Genomic DNA, 13,926 nt, shown 5'->3' on the forward strand with positions numbered 1-13,926 from the left:
ATCTATCTATCTATCTATCTATCTATCTATCTATCTATCTATCTATCTATCTATCTATCTATCTATCTATCTATCTATCTATCTATCTATCTATCTATCTATCTATCTATCCCTCCATCCATCCATCCATCCATCCATCCCTCCCTCCATCTATCCTTTCCTCTCTCCCACCCTTCCTCCATCCATCCCTTCCTCCTTCCCTCCCACCTTTCATCCATCCATCCATCCATCCATCCATCTATCTATCTATCTATCTATCTATCTATCTATCTATCTATCTATCTATCTATCTATCTATCTATCTATCTATCTATCTATCTATCTATCTATCTATCTATCTATCTATCTAACGATTCTATTTAAGTAGGATTCTCATTTTGTTTGAACTTTTCTTATAAAACAACACGCATTTCTCGAGCGCTTTGGTAACATTTACATTACCAAGGTCTCCAACTCAAAGCCAAGGCGGCGGTTGTCATATTGGATGAGAATGAGTTATAAAGGAGGGAGCGCTGCTATGCAATCACCATAGAGACACTATTAATCTTGTTTTTTTTTATTTTTTTTGCATCTGCACTTGCAAGGTCGATCATAGCTGTGTTAAGAAAGTTATTTTCTGCAACTTAGTTAAAAAGAAGAGGAAGAAGAAGAAGACGAAGAAGAAAAGAGTGGCATTGACAGTGAGTTATAAACAATTTAAAGTGTTAAAATATTACATGTTGTCTTATTTAGTTAGGTCACTATAATTCAATGTTGAATTATATGTTGTTTGTCAGCCCAATGGGAAATGTAAGATTGTGAGGGAAACCAGTCGATAAACAGTCAATTATATTTGCTGAAAAGGTGAAAATGTAATTTTTTAAACATTGCATCATTCTGAAAATGTACACATATATATACATTTTTGGAGATCCTGAATTATATAGCCAGAAGTACGCGTGGTACATTTCATCTTTAAACTGAATTCTACGGGGCGGTATGACGCTGTTTCTTTTCGTGCTTATTACCTGCGGAATACCTTTGTGTAGATGGCTTTCCTGCTTTTACCAGTTTGCTCAGTTTGAGATGCAGAGAGCAGTTGACCACGATGACGGGGTTTTAATCTGACAAAGAACGGTTCCAGAAAGCAGGTAAGACAAAAACAAAAGCCAAAAAATAAATAAAACAAGCAGGTAAATAACAGGGTGAGAATGTGGTAAAATCTGAAAACGTGGTAAAAATCAGGCTGTCTTGATGGATTTTCTTTTTCTGGATTGCGTTTGAAAACCCTCTTTGTTGGGTTTAGGGAAGTGGGTGAATGCTGGTCAATCTGTTTTTTTTTAGACATTATCGGTTGGGTTTAGAAAGGGAGTGGGTGGGGGAATCGGTCGGTCAGTAAGTCGCCAGCGGCCTTTGGTGGATTTACATGTAAAGAGCAGGTGCGAATAGCACTCACGAGAGAAATTCGAGATCTCAAAAAGCATACACAGCAGCCGCTGGTGGATTCATGAAAACAAAAAACATACCTCCTGGTACATATTTGGTGCTCTCCAGAAATGTATATAGGGGTAAGTAATCAGAATGAGCATGGGTTGTAAAAAAGTTCTCTTGTTTAGTCAATTGTTGTCAAATAATCTGGATCATGTATAGACCTGAAAAGAGCTATTTCGGCACTTGGCTTTATATGCAGTTATACATGCTTTTGTTTTCTTAGACAAAGTCATAGCTCATAGTGTCAGCCGACCAACACACTGGTCCTGGAAAAATAGGTGGAGGAAAGATGATTTCCCACAAGACCCTCACAGTGGTGTATTATGCAAGGAGCGCAGTGCTTTTCATAAAACATTGATCACCAAGGCTTTTCCTAACCATGTTGGAGGTTTGATATTATCAAAGGGGCAAAAACCGTAACTAATCATCTCAGACTTCATTTACGCATTTTATTTTTTATATTTCAAGATGTTACTAAATTATCAAAAGAGGGTCACGGTTCGCCTCGAACTCTCAGCGCAATCCAATTCAAGTCAGGAAAGGAGAAAGAAATAATAATAATAAAAAAAAGGAAAGTTCATCCAAGGGAATTAGTGTTCAGCCCGAGCAGTTAATTGCTTTGATTGATTTTTTTTTCTCTCATCTGTTCTCCATCGTGGCTCCATCTCTTTCTCTCAGTCCGTCTGGGGTGGAGGTTATTTTCAAGGAAAGCTCCTCCGTTTCTCCCAGTCGTAAGATCGCTGTCTTCCTACTGGGACTTTGACTGAAACCGAATCCGCAGACATGCTCTTCCAGCACCACTGGCCTGTTTCCAGATATCTAGAGCTAACACACACACACATACGCACACATACATGTTAGTATTGGAGGTTTCCTCTCCAAAGATGTAATCCATTTTGTAAAGTAAAAAACACTGATTATGGTCGTACCCCACCTTCCCTTAAAACCACAAGAAATCTGTGGCAAAATATCTTTTGAATGTAAAGAGACCCAGTTATTATTGATTTTGAATTACAAGGACATCAAACATGTTATTGTAAAAAATAGGAGTACAACTATAGTCATTATACAAAACTGTCCTTGGAAACCACCAAAACCAGTACACACACACACATTAGTATTAGTGGTTTACAGGGACTCTCCATAGACTTAATGTATTTTATACAGTAAAAAACACTTATTTTGGCCCTACCCCTAAACACTTACCTGTGGAATAATATCTTTTTAAAGTCAAAATATCCTGTTCTTTATGATTTTAAATCTTTTTGAATTACAAGGACATCAAACATGTCCTTGTAAACCACAATTTTAGAGTACAACTACAGGTCATGGCCATGTCACTATAAAAAACTGTCCTTGTAAACCAACAAAACAGTACACACACTAGTACTGGTGGTTTACAGGGACTCTCCATAGACTTAATGTAGTTTAAATAGTAAAAAACACTGATTATAGCCCTACACCTAAACCCTCACAAGAAACCTGTGGGATAATGTATTTTGAATGTCAAAAGATCCCGTTAATTATGATTTTGAAGTGTTTTAAATAACAAGGACATCAAACATGTTCTTGTAAACTACAGAAATAAGTAAAACTATAGGCCATACCCATGTCATTATACAAAACCCATGTCATTATACAAAACAGTTCCAGCAAAACCAGTACACACATACACACACATTAGTATTGGTGGTTTAAAGGGACTCTCCATAGACTTAATGTATTTTATACAGTAAAAAAAAAACAACACTTATTTTGGCCCTACCCCTAAACACTCATAAGAAACTGGAATAATGTCTTTTTAATGTCAAAATATCCTGCTCTTTATGATTTTAAATATTTTTGAATTACAAGGACATCAAACATGTCCTTGTAAACCACATTTATAGAGTACAACTATAGGTCATACCCATGTCACTGTAAAAAGCTGTCCTTGTGAACCACCAAAAACAGTACACACACTAGTATTGGTGGTTTACAGGGACTCTCCATGGACTTAATGTATTTTATACAATAAAAAAACCCTGGTTATGGCCCATCCCCTAAACACTCACAAGAAACCTGTGGGATAATGTCTTTTGAATGTCAAAAGATCTCGTTAATTATGATTTTGAAGTGTTTTGAATTACAAGGACATCAAACATGTTCTCGTAAACCACAGTAATAAAGTACAATTATAGGTCATACCCATATCATACGAAACTGTCCTTGTAAACCACCAAAACCAGTACACACACATTAGTATTGGTAGTTTACAGGGACTCTCCATAGATGTAATGTATTTTACACAGTAAAAAACGTTATGTTTTTACTATTAATCCCAACTCACAAGAAACCTGTGGCAAAATGTGTTTTAAATGTCAAGAGACCCGATTAATTAAGATTTAAAAGTGGCAAAAGTAGAATTATACAATATAAGGTTATTAAAACAAAAAAGGAAACCAAAATGAAAGTAAACACACACACACACACACACATACACATGCAGCTTAGCTCTGCCTGTTACTGTTTTTGGAAGATGAATATTGATTGTGCCGTTGTTACAGCACTAGTCTCTGTCTTCCTCTCTCTGCTTCAGTGTCACCGGGGACGGGAGACATTGGCCCCTAATAATAGGCCAGTAAGAACACCTCTCTACTCTGGAGACACGGAGCAAGTTTCATTCTGTCCTCTCCTGCTCTGGAAGATTGGATCGCGGACCACTAAAGGCTTCTGTCTCAGGATAGACATGAGATTCTGTGTGACAACGCTGTATTCCGTCCATCTTTCCTGCTTTTCCGTGAGCTGCTGTGCTTCGCCATGAAAACTCAACTCATAGGGGTTTGGGTTTAATTTAAGACTATATGCCACATTACTTTAATTTAAAACTGAACTATTATTTTAAATGAAGGGACACTTCTCATTTACTACACAAAAGCTATTTCAAAACTTACATTTTAAAAACCACTGTGCAGTGATGGATGGACTAAAGAAAAAAGTAAGTTTTTGAGTGTAGGTACATTTTTACCTGATAAACGGCAACTTGTGATACTAAATAATGCTTTATATCTACAAACAACTAATATAGTTGACTGTAATATAGACTTGTTTATTGATTGATGAATTTATTTATTGATTTATCGACTTATTTATTTATTGCAAACCAGCAAATTTATAATGGTAAAAGATGCCATTTATTTATTTATTTATTTATTTATTTATTTATTTATTTATTTATTTATTTATTTATTTAATGCATACTTCAGCAAATTTATCAAAATAAAGTAAAACAATAATCAATCATTTATTTATTTACTTACTTATTTATGTTTTGCATACTTCACCAATGTTCAATTATTTATTTATTTATTGCATATTTAAGCAAATTTATAATGGTAAAATACACCAATATTTAATCATTTATTTATTTATTTATTTAATCGTTCGTTCGTTCGTTCGTTCATTTATTCATTTATTTATTTATTTATTTTCTTATTTACTTACTTGTTTATGTAGTATATATTGCATACGTCACCAGTGTGCAATCAATTATTTATTTATTTACTTATTTGTTTGTTTATTTATCTATTCATCTATTTATTTGTTTATCCATTTATGTAACTATTTATTTATTTGTTTATTGGATACTTGTTCAAATTTATAATGGCAAAAGACACATTAATCTCATTAATCAATTATAAATTAAATCCAACTGCCTTAAATTCATAAAGTAAATCACCTCAATGATTTTTGAGTTGATAAAACTCATTTAAAAAGAAACCAGAGTTTACTGAAGCATTTAAATCTTACTGAAATCATTTTTGAAAGTTTCAAAATCTTATTAATATATGAGATCTGATTACAATGTACAGTGGGTTCAAAATCTGTCACTGAAAGTAAATCTCCAGTACTGCTGATTCAACATATGTTTTACGCTGCTGCAACCCATCACTGGCAAACACCCATACACTCTTCAATTCACTAATAGCGCACGTCTTTGGATTGTGAGGGAAACCGGAGCACCCTGAGGAGAACCACGCCAACACGGGGAGAACATGCAAACTCCACACAAAAAAATGCCACCTGACCCAGCCGGGGCTTGAACCAGCAACCTTGCTATGAGATGATCGTGCTAACCACTGTGCCTCCGTGAGACCTGTTACAATGTTAATGTTTTGAAAGTAAATTTCAAGATTATGCAGCAATCATGTATGTTTTTTTAATTTTTTATTTTTTTTGTGTATTTTACATTGGTATAATGTTCGGGACGCACAACTGTTCTGACCTGACCATTGAAATGGACAACAAATAGGTGTAGGCTGTTGAATTTTTATTATTATAATTTGGTCTCAAAACTGTTTCTCCACAAACACTTCCTGTTCACTTTACTCACGTAAACCCTCCCGTTTTTGCCGAAATTCTCCCATATTTTACCATTCTATCCCATTTTCTTTACATTAAAACTGTAAGTATTAATGTAAGTATTAATAATTTATACTTATATTGATACTTCTTAATACATAGATGGTCACCTTTCAAATGCAACCTCTGAACCAGTGAATGCTTGTATAAGCGCTGACTGACAGACGCGCTCCGTACAATAAACTGATCCTTGATCAGCGTCTGTACGCGCCATTTAAAGTGACACCTCTGTTATCAAACAAGTGAGCAGCAAACGAATCTCATGTTTTGTTTTGTTTGATAACAGAGGTGTCCCTGTAAGAATGCACAGACTAATAATGAAGCATTCCATTACTTTAGACTTTTTGTTTGTGCTCATTCAAGAGAAAATTAGCTGTTTAAAATAAAACATGCTGGACGGAAATGTTTACATATTATTCAGTGTATTTATCTGTTTAAACATACACCCGCTCCTCTGTGCTCCTCTGTAAATGGCGTGTACAGAAGCTGATCTGAGATCAGTTTATTCTACGGTGCGCGTCTGTCAGTCAGCGCTTATACATTCACTGGTTCAGAGGTTGCATATGAAAGGCGACAGTCGACGCACAGTATTAATGTAAAGAAAGTGGGATAGAATAGTAAAATAAGGGAGAATTTCGGCAAAAACGGGAGGGTTTACGTGAGTGAAGTGAACAGGAAGTGTTTGTGGAGAAACAGTTTTGCTAGAGAACACAAATCATCTTTGGGAGATAACGCAAAACTCTGTGAGGGAACGCAAAGCATTTTTGCGAGGGAACGCAAAACTTTGCGAGAGAACGCTAAAACTTAGAAATATATATTTTCCTCCCACCCATTTTTTTTTCCACCTATCATTATTTTTTTCTCCCAGCCAATTTTTTTCTCCTCTACTACGTCCCTTCCGGGGTTCCTTACATTTATAGGAGCCTCAAGAACTGTGAAAACATACTCAAAACATACACATGTTTGCATGTTCCCCACTTGTTGGCGTGGGTTTCCTCTGGGTGCTCCGGTTTCAACCACAGTCCAAAGACATGCACTATGGGTGAATTGAATAAACTAAATTGGCTGTTGTGTATGTGTGTGTATGAGTGTGAATGAGTGTGAATGAGTGTGGATGGATGTTTCCCAGTACTGGGTTACAGTGGGAAGGGCATCCGCTGTGTAAAACCTATGCTGGAGTAGTTGGTGGTTCATTCTGCTGTGGCAACCCCTGATGAACAAAAGGGACTAAGTCAGAGGATAAAATAAAATAAAATAAAATAAAATAAAATTAAATTAAATTACATTAAATTAAATATTTTGTGGATTTCTTTTGACTGAAAATCAGTGTTATTATGCTAATTATTATTGTCTTAACTTCTTTGAATAATAAAACTTAATAAAAATAAATAAATACAGTTTTAAATTGAATAGTTATTATTTTAATCAACTATCAGTTACTGCAAAAAATGCATGAAATGACAACCTGTATTATATTTTATAAAAAAAAAAAAAAAAAAAAAAATATATATATATATATATATATATATATATATATATATATATATATATATATATATATATATATATATAATCAGTAGTTAATCAACAAAGAAAAAACATTGTTTTATTAAATTTTTTTAAAGTTGAACAGCTGTTATTTGAATCAATTATTAATGCATGCCAAAAATGCCCGAGATGTCAACCTGTATATTTTATTTTAAAAATGTTTTATTATCAGTAGTAAATTAACATTCGTTCACTCACCTCCGGGGTTCCGTACATTTATAGGAGCCTCAAGCAGGGCCGGACTGGGACAAAAATTCAGCCCTGGCACTGTAGCCACATCAGCCCACATTACCACACCGACACAGCCCCACCGACGGACACGCACATTCAGTATTTAATTTGGTGTACAGATGGTAAAATAATATGACATTCTTGCCAGATTTTGATAACGTCCGGGTGACCTCGAATTGGGTCGGCCAATCTTGAAATCAGGCGTTTAAATGCTTAACATTTATAATTATTAGTATTATTATTTATTATTTTTTTTATCAACATCATAATATCAAATCTAGCAAGAGATAAAGGCTGCCTGCACGTAAAAACAATACATATTAAAAAAAAAAAAAAAAAATCTGACCGGCCCACATTTAAAAATTGGTCCGGCCCTTCTGGCATTTGCCAGAATTGCCAGATGGCCAGTCCGCCCCTGGCCTCAAGAACTGTGAAAACATACTTGAGTCTGAAGGGGTTAAACTTGACTCTCACAGGAAACAAAATCAGCATTTTTACATTTTCATAAATCATACAGAAGGATTTTTACTAGAATAAAGGTGACTGTACAAGTGTGTGAGTTGTCTATTTTCTAAAAGGATTCAAGTGTGACTCATTCAATGGAATAAGGCTCAAGTTATATTCAATTTATATTTAAAAAAACGTTTTATAATCCCTCTCCTTTTTCAGTTTGGAAATGCGTTCTCAATAACCTTTGGAACAATTCAGCCGAATGAAAATGACATTTTTCATGTGTCACACTTATAAAGATGACATGTAACCTAGATTTTGAACAAAAAAAAATATATATATATACTTACAAAAAGTACATTTAAGTAAAAGAAAAAAAGTAATTGAAGCACTTTGGAAGTACAATGCTGTCTGACTTTACTTTTAGAGAGAAAGAGAGAGAAAGAATATAGTCTTACAGTCGTGCCCTGACATATTTTATGCTTTTTTTTTTTGTACCTTTCCATAACCCCATATCTTAATACTAGGCTGAATTACCCGAGACCATCAAAACTGTTATATCACACACATTCTCCATTGAAGGATTTCTCAAGACCCCCTAGATAAGCCATTTAATTTCCGCCTGTGGCTGCGAACACTGCGAGAATACAATTATTTTATCAAAGTTGTCGTCTTATGACTAAATTCTTGAGCTACTGGGATTTCAATGAACTTAAAAAACGAATAACAATTCTGTCATTTTCATTAAAAGAAAAGAAAAAAGTCATCCACACTTTTAAAACATTCATTTGCATAAGCATATAAGGAGCTTATATTTTGGTCACTAAAGTCTTTATGTGAAAAATGATTTGCCTGTTATTTGCATTGAAAGTCGCATTCGTTAAAAATTCTCCACGTTCAAATTATAAGTTGAAATCATGTCAGAATCTCAGTCCTGAAAACTTCGCTTTATGCCAGGTAATTTGTCTCTCTCTCTCTTTGTTTTTTTTTTTTGTTTTTTTGCTGGTGTTCTTCATTATGAATCTTTTACTTCTCATAAGTGTAACCTTTAACAGAAGCCATCGCTCAACTCGGCTTACACTAATTGGGGAGTTTTTGCAAGTGTTTTGAAGACGATTTGTTAAAATGTTGAATTAATAAAATCCTAAGCATGTATGCAGCACCGTCTAAACAAATATTGCCCCTAGTTTTCTCCCAGAAGTGCCAATAAGTGGCCGATCTTAAAGGAATAGTTCACACAAAAATTAAAATGATGTCATCATTTACAGTACTCGCCATTTACTTCTTCGATATCTGTTTGCTTTCATCTGTTGAGCAAAAAAATAAGTCATTTTGAAGAATGTTGGGAACTATTGACTTTTATAACCTGCAACCATTGATTTTCATACGATTTGTGGTCTTGCCTATTGGTAAAAAAAAAAAAAAAAAAAAAAAAATATATATATATATATATATATATATATATATATATATATATATATATATATATATATATATATATAAAGAAAATAAAGAATGTTGGGAATCTGAAACCATTGACGTTCATAGAATTTGTAGTCCATCTTTTTGGAGAAAAAAAAGACTATATTTAAAAATATTTTTGAAAGCTTTTTTTGACAGCTGCAACCCATCACTGGGAAACATCCATACACACTCCTACAGTACAGACAGTTTAACCAAAAAAAAAAAGAAAAAGAAAAGATATTACAAAGAAAAGAAAATATTTTAAATGATAAATTGAATATTAGGAACCTGTAACCATTTACCATAGTATTTGTAGTCTTGCTTCATTCATTCATTAATTTATCTTCTTTTTGGCTTAGTCCCTTTATTAATTCGGGGTCGTCACAGCAGAATGAACCGCCAACTTATCCAGCACGTTTTTATGCAGTGGATGCCCTTCCAGCCTTGCTGTGAGGCGACACCACTATCTACTGCGCCACTGCGTCACCTGTAGTCTTGCATATTAAACAAAAAAGAAGAAGATTAAAAAAAATAAAAAATGATGTTTTGAAAAATGCTGGAACCTGTAACCACTGACTTTCATATATTTGTGGCTTTGCTTATAGGGCAAAAAAAGAAGAAAATATTTTAAAAAGAAGATATTTTTAAGAACGTTGGAAACTTGTAACCATCGACTTTCATACATCTGTGGTTTTGCTTATTGGATCAAAAAGAATATATATATATATATATATATATATATATATATATATATATATATATATATATATATATATATATATATATAAAAATAAATATATATATGTGTGTTTTGATGAACATCGAGAACATTGAGTATTTGTGTATTACTTATTAGACAATATATATATATATATATATATATATATATATATATATATATATATATATATATATATATATATATATATATATATATATATATATATATATGACAATTACACAGAAGCTAAAATATTTTGAGGAATTTTGGGATCTGTAACAATTGACACATAGTGGTTTTGCTCATATTGGACAAAAAAGAAGATATTAAAGAAGGTTTTTAATAAAAAAAAGAAGATATTTTGAAGAATGTTGGGAACCTGTAAAAAGAAAGAAGATATTTCTATTAAAAAGAATAACTTGTAAGCCTTGACTTTCATAGCATCTGGGGTTTTGCTTATTGGACCCAAACACCTCTCGGGCAAAAACCTGTCTAACATTTGATGATAATCTTCAGTCAAAAATTCTGGGGTGATTTTTAATAGCATCCTCTCATGTCAGTGGTTACAGGTTTTCAGCATTCTTCAAAACATCTACTTTTGTGTTTGACAGAAAAACAAAACTCAAAGATCTGGAACCACTTCAGGGTGAGCACTGTACATAGTGAGTTAATTGTTATTTTTGGGTGAACTGCCCCCTTAAAGTGTGTTTTCTTTATTTTAGGAAGTGTGTATGAATTCCAAGCTCTTTTACATATGAGCCAAAGTGTAGAGGGTCATTACCGCAGCTCCTTTCCTCGTCATTATTTCCGTATCTCTCTGAAAATGAAGCAAACTCAATTATCCAGCCACGTTTTGGCCCTCTGATGAATCTCCAAATTATGCTTTTTAGCCCGTTAAATTTTTTATGCAAGCATTATATCTGGAGTTTAACTGCAAGTACCATTTTATTGAATATATCATTGAGAACTATATTTAAATATGAAGTGGACAGTGGTGAAATAGATAGTAGATTATATTTAATTGACAAATTACTTTAGCCGTGATTAGTTTTTCTGCAGATTAGTCTTTGTAATGTGATCCTACATGCAAATGTGCTGCCGACCGGCTATTTTCAGCTTTGTAGTTATGAAGCTTTAATTATTCATGATTTATAAAGTTAAAAGACGAAGCCGCAGGCAAACGCATATAGTCATTTTACCGTAAAGCTTCAGAAGTTAAAAACAAAGTTCTGTTGTGCTGCTTAAAGTAAATATGGATCAAGTGATAAGCTCAATTCGCAAGCACGCTTATTTGTGTTCATTCATATGTTTGCTGATGAATTTTGAACGAAAAGCACAATTTAATTGCATTGGTGGTGATGATAATAATAATAATAATAATAATAATAATAATAATAATAATAAACACTGTTGCCTCACAGCAAGAAGGTCGCTGGTTCGAGTCTACATGTTTGCATGTTCCCCACTTGTTGGCGTGGGTTTCCTCTGGGTGCTCCGGTTTCAACCACAGTCCAAAGACATGCACTATGGGTGAATTGAACAAACTAAATTGGCTGTTGTGTATGTGCGTGTATGAGTGTGAATAAGTGTGTATGGATGTTTCCCAGTACTGGGTTGCAGCAGGAAGGGCATCCGCTGTGTAAAACCTATGCTGGAATAGTTGGTGGTTCATTCTGCTGTGGCGACCCTTGATGAATAAATTAAATTAAATTAAATTAAATATTTTGAGGATTTCTTTCCCGACTGAAAATCAGTGTTATTATGCTAAGCATTATTGTCTTAACTTCTATGAACAGTAAAAACTTAATAAAAAAATTATAAATAAAATTTTAAATTGAATAGCTATTATTTTAATCAATTATCAGTTCCTGCAAAAAAAAAAAAAAATGCATGAGATGGCAACCTGTATTATATTTTATTTTATATGAATATAAAATATCAGTAGTTAATGAACAAAGAAAAAACATTATGTTTTATTTTATTTTTTTAAAGTTGAACAGCTGTTATTTGAATCAATTATTAATGCATGCCAAAAATGCTCGAGATGTCAACCTGTATATTCATTCATTCATTCATTCATTCATTCATTCGTTCATTCATTCATTTTCTTGTCGGCTTAAGTCTCTTTATTAATCAAAATATATTTTTATTAATTAAATATTTAATTAACATTCATTCATTCATTAATTTTCCTTTTGCTTAGTTTCTTATTTATCAGGTGTCACTGCAGCGGAATGATCCACCGATTTCAGCACATTTTATACAGCGGATTCTACGTACAACAGCCACAACCGAGTACTGGTACACAGAGATGACTTAAAAAGTTTTAAGTCATGCCACATACAGTTGAAGTCAGAATTATTAGACCCCCTTTGAATTTTTTGTCTTTTTTAATTATTTCCCAAATGATGTTTAACAAAGCAAAAAAAAAAAAAAAACATTTTCACAGTATGTCTGATAATATTTTTTCTTCTGGAGAAAGTCTTATTTGTTTTATTTTGGCTAGAATAAAAGCAGCTTTATTTTTTTAAAAAAACCATTTTAAGGTTTAAATTTTTAGCCCCTTTAAGCTAAAATTTTATCGATGGTCTACAGAACAAACCATCGTAACTTGCCTAATTACCCTAACCTGCCTACTCTCAAGGCAGTCGTTGCTGATTTGCAACAGTTAAAAATGAACTACCTTATTACTCCACATACATATTTTACGAGTTGTTTTTTTACTCAAAAGTACCACTGCAGGACTTACTTACTTACTTACAAAAGACAAAAACTGTTTCTTGGAGTACCACATGACAAATTGACTTGGAAACATGATCTACTCAATGAAGATTTGAGATATTGGATTTGGATCCCATATTGTTTTTGTTGTTGTTCTGCCACTGAAAAGCAATTTGTTACATTGTTTGAAAAGGTGTATATAAAAAGTTATTGTTCATATCATATTAAGTCGTCAGTGTCTAATTACCACACTGGGCCAATGTTGCAAATCTGCAACATCCTAGAACGCCTTGCATGTGAAGGTCTCTCTAAAAAAAAAAGTCAGGATTCTATTGTACTACCCTAATTAACCTAGTTAAGCCTTTAAATGTCACTTTAAGCTGTATAGAAGTGTCTTGAAAAATATCAAGTAAAATATTCTTTACTGTCACCATGGCAAAGATAAAATAAATCTGTTATTAGAAATGAGTTATTAAAACTATTATGTTTAGAAATGTGTTGAAAAAAATCTTATCTTCGTTAAACAGAAATTGGAGAAAAAATAAACATGGGGTGAATAATTCAGGGGGGCTAAAAATTCTGACTTCAACTGTATTACTGAAAAAAGTGTTGCATGCAGAACTCACCTTGGGATTATAAGGTTCTATCTACTTTCTGAATGATTTTGAGATATGGAGTTTCAAAGTTTTTGCATTCCATAGCAAACATTATGTGTATAACATTTGTTTTTTTTACATAAAGTCTTAAGAAACATCCCATAATATAAATAAGTTGTCAATTAATAAGAATATGTCAATAACTAAATTTTGACAAAAATGTCAGATAGAACCTTATAATTCTAAGGTGACGAACTGTTGCAAACAAATTATTTGTGTTGAATTTAAACAAACAAATTAAGTTTAATAATGTTCAACTTAATT

The 13,926-nt window shown here is 33.0% G+C and overlaps 1 long non-coding RNA gene across 13 annotated transcripts in view; it reads right to left on the minus strand.

The window, feature by feature from the left end:
- Positions 1–567: 567 nt before the first annotated feature.
- The window catches only part of LOC147843329 (uncharacterized), a 121,928-nt gene continuing 108,569 nt past the window's right edge, over positions 568–13,926 (minus strand). For 11 of the 13 annotated variants that reach the window (XR_015493040.1, XR_015493045.1, XR_015493049.1 and 8 more), the window contains one exon: positions 568–2,295. This is a non-coding gene — a long non-coding RNA (uncharacterized LOC147843329). Of the gene's footprint in view, positions 2,296–9,375; positions 9,408–9,866; positions 10,059–13,926 lie in introns of all 13 variants that reach the window. The other 2 variants (XR_015493046.1, XR_015493053.1) reach the window with 2 other exon arrangements.

This window comes from Danio rerio, chromosome 6 (assembly GCF_052040795.2).
Source record: "Danio rerio strain M-AB ecotype USA chromosome 6, GRCz13ab, whole genome shotgun sequence".
Lineage (NCBI taxonomy): Eukaryota > Metazoa > Chordata > Actinopteri > Cypriniformes > Danionidae > Danio > Danio rerio.